This window comes from Glycine max, chromosome 4, assembly GCF_000004515.6.
Source record: "Glycine max cultivar Williams 82 chromosome 4, Glycine_max_v4.0, whole genome shotgun sequence".
Taxonomy (NCBI): Eukaryota; Viridiplantae; Streptophyta; class Magnoliopsida; order Fabales; family Fabaceae; genus Glycine; species Glycine max.
Window position 1 is genome coordinate 13,812,609 of NC_016091.4, and position 3,859 is coordinate 13,816,467.

The following is a 3,859-nucleotide window of genomic DNA, read 5'->3' on the forward strand; positions in this document are numbered from 1 at the left end:
TCCACCCGGGATTGTACCTGTTGCTGGAGAGGTCATAATTGTTCTGTTGTGGCTGATTTTGCTGCTGAGGTTGAGGAGGTCTGTTGTAGATGTTTGTAGCATAAGCTTCAGGCTGTTCAATTACTTCATATTGTTGCACAGAAAGGCAAAGGTATGTGTGGTGGTCGGTAGAGGAGCATAAACCACAGAGTCTGGCGACAGGTGCAGATTTTTTATTCATGGCCAGTTGGGTTACCAGGTTAACCAAGGCATCTAGTTTACCTTCAAGCTTCTTAGTCTCGGCTGATGAAGATGAATTTGTGGCTACTTCATGCACTCTTTTAATGACAATAGCATCACTTCTGGCACTAAATTGCTGGGAGTGTGAAGCCATCTTCTCAATTAAATTTCTGGCTTCAGCAGGGGTCATGTCTCCAAGGGCTCCACCACTGGCAGCATCTATCATACTTCTCTCCATGTTACCGAGTCCTTCATAGAAATATTGGAGAAGAAGCTACTCTGAAATCTGGTGGTGAGGGCAACTGGCACATAGTTTCTTAAATCTCTCCCAGTATTCATATAAGCTTTCTCCACTGAGTTGTCTAATGCCTGAAATATCCTTTCTGGTGGTCGTGGTCCTGGAAGCAGGGAAAATTTTTTCTAATACTCTCTTGAGGTCATCCCAGCTCGTGATAGACCATGGAGCAAGGTAATAAAGCCAGTTCTTTGCCACTCCCTCTAAAGAATGAGGAAAGGCCTTCAGAAATATGTGATCCTCCTAGACATCTGGGGGTTTCATGGTGAAGCAGACAATATGGAATTCTTTCAGATGTTTGTGCGGGTCTTCACCTGCAAGGCCATGAAACTTTGGAAGCAAATGGATAAGTCCAGTTTTAAGAACATATGGGACATCCTCATCAGGGTATTGGATGCACAAGCTTTCATAGGTGAAATCAGGTGCAGCCATTTCCCTTAGAGTCCTCTCACAGGGTGGAGGTTGTGCCATGTTCTCAGAATGTTCAACACAATAATGCTCAAAATCACCAATAACAGAATGCTCAGGATGCTCAAAAGGTACTAAATGATGTCTAACTAATCTATGAAATGTCCTATCTATCTCAGGACCAAAGGGTTGTAAGTCAGATGGATTGCCTCTAGTCATACACTATATTCAGCATGCACAACTAGTTGCCTTCTTATGCAAGTAACAGTGTAGGTTTGAACTACAGCTACCATTAAATGATATCCAAATGACTTCAAATTTTGTGAGCAACCTTATAAAATGATGAGAAGATAGCACAAAACATTTCAAAGTCTAGCTATAGAAGCTAAAAATGATAAGTTAAGAAAAATAAGAGAATAATACTTGGAAAATAAAAAAAACTTTTGACAGAATCGCAATTTTTGAAAGAAGGAGACCTCAGCTAGCCTATGGCGGGCTACCACGGTATGGGAAATTTTTTTCTACCCCAAATACATATATAATAATTGTGATTCTGATAACCGGAGCAAAAGTTATGGTTGTTTGAAGTTTTGACAAAAATCAAATTTGCTACTTTTTTGGAACTTTCAAATCTGACCAAACTAAGAGCTCCAGCTATTTTTCCCACAAAATATGGATCAAAAGAACTGACCACAAAAAAATTCAGCCAAAAATAACAACTATAGCTACCAAAACAAAAAATCTCAATTAATTTAGCAAGGGTGGTCTCTAAAATCTGTCGCTAAGGGATTTCCACTACTACCCTGTTTTCCAGTTCAACAAAAGTGGTCGCTAAATCCGTCGCAAATCACTATTCACAGCAAAACACAAAACTGAAATAGGGGAAGCGCTGAATAGAAAAACTAAAATAGAACACCACACTAAACAAAATAACAAGACTCTAAACACACTTAACGCAACACGAACACAATACTAACACACACTAACACAACACACGAAAGCATAAAACAACTAAACATAAAACACGAATCACTAGCTATTATGAACCTTTGGACACAGCTCCCTGGCAACGGTGCCAAATTTCATCGAGGCCGTACCCGAATCAAATAAACATTAAAATGTAGTAACTAGGAAGTGATCCTAGGTCATTTCCCAACGAGCAATGATACACCAAATGTTCAGGATAGATAGTAGGAAAATAGTAATGAATGGGGGGGGGGGGGGGTTGGTTGCTTTTGTAAATTAAACAGCGAGTAAATGTGAATTAGAAAATATCAGAATTAAAACACGTTGCTTCCCCTTGATTCACAAGCAAGTCTCTTATCCTAGGTTACGAGAGTTTATCCTTTATCAGTTCAACCACTTAATCCAACCCTAAATTAAATTACTAAGCAAAATTTAACATAAGGCATTCATTATGTGATTAAGCAACACATACACCAATTACTCATAAACTATCATTAAGCATGAACGTAAATTAAGCGCAGAGACAATTAATCAAGCATTAAGCATGCATGAATTAATAGCAACAAATTCAGAGTAATTAGTGAAGAGGAAAAACTGAACAGAATTTAACAATAATAATAGAACCTCAAAGAGAACTGTGCTTGATCCTCAATAGAAAACAATGCTGGGGACTTAGCCTTCCATTAATCAATAGAGAACGAAATTATAGATTGAAGAACAAAATGTTATTGATAAAACTAAAAGTCAGAACTAGAATTGCCAAAAACGAAAAAAGGAGAAAGAGAAGAGAAAGAGAGAGAGAGAAGAGAGAGAGGGCTAAACTAGAACCTTGGTGCTGTTATATAGTTTTCCAGCCCCAAAGCTTACAAATCAGTTTTAAATCCAAGCCCATAAATAAAATCAAATCAAATCTAGATAAGATAAGATCTAGATGAAATAATATCTAGATGAGATCAAATCTAAATAATATCTAGATAAGATAAGATAAGATCTAATTTTGTAGAATAAAATAGTCTGTCCTCTTCAAGTCCAAGCCCAATTCTGGATTCAAGCCCAATGTTTCATTAATTCCTGAAATTAGATTAAAAACATCAAATTAGCTGAATGGGCCTAAATAATAAAACTGCCTAATTAATTTGACAATTAAGACTAATCAGAACTTAAAATGGTGCAAAAAGGGTTAAGAAATAGGAGAAAATAATGGGACATCACTCTCCCCAAAGGGCCTAGGTACGAGATTTACACACCCCTGATGGCCAATCACACCACGATTCTGGAGGAAGCTTTCAACCTAGAGGTACCCATCCAGCTACCCAAACAAAACACCCCAGGCCGAGGTCAAACACAACCAAATACTGCAAATATCATCGCGATATTGATCATAACACCGAAAACTGTTGGGCCCTAAAGAACAAGATAAAAGAACTTATACAAGCTGGGTACTTAGCCCAGTTTGTTAGGATACCAGACAATCACCAAGCAGGAGCAATGCTCGGAGGACATCAAGAGGAGCAGCACAGGAACTAGGAAGCAAACAGAAGATCGAAAGACTGAGGCAGACAAAGACACTAGCAACAGCGGCGTGAGTGACAACCTCCACCAGAATAAGAACCCCCCCCAGCATGTTAGAGGTGTAATCAACACCATCGCTAGCGGTTTTTCCTATGAATGACAATCTAGCCAGTCCTGAAAACGTCACTTACACGCCATCCGGGACATCGACATTAATTTTGTCGAGGCACCACTACAGCGAATGTAGAAGCAAAGCTTCATGGTGAATCAAAGATGATTCAAAGGTGTTTTGATGATAACAAAAGATGATGACAAAGGTGATGACAAAAAGCTCAAAGATCAATCAAAGAATAACTCAAGTGAATCAAAGATCAATCAAAGAAAAACTCAAGTGAATCAAGAACAATTCAAGAGTTCAAGATAATAATCAAGAAGAATTCAAGACTCAAAAAGAAAGTT

General features: G+C 38.4%; 1 non-coding gene across 1 annotated transcript; it reads left to right on the forward strand.

Annotated features, from left to right (window-relative positions):
• Positions 1 to 503: 503 nt before the first annotated feature.
• LOC113001581 (small nucleolar RNA R71) lies at positions 504 to 610 on the forward strand. Its single transcript, XR_003266975.1, has one exon. It is a non-coding gene; the product is annotated as a small nucleolar RNA R71 (small nucleolar RNA).
• Positions 611 to 3,859: the final 3,249 nt, after the last annotated feature.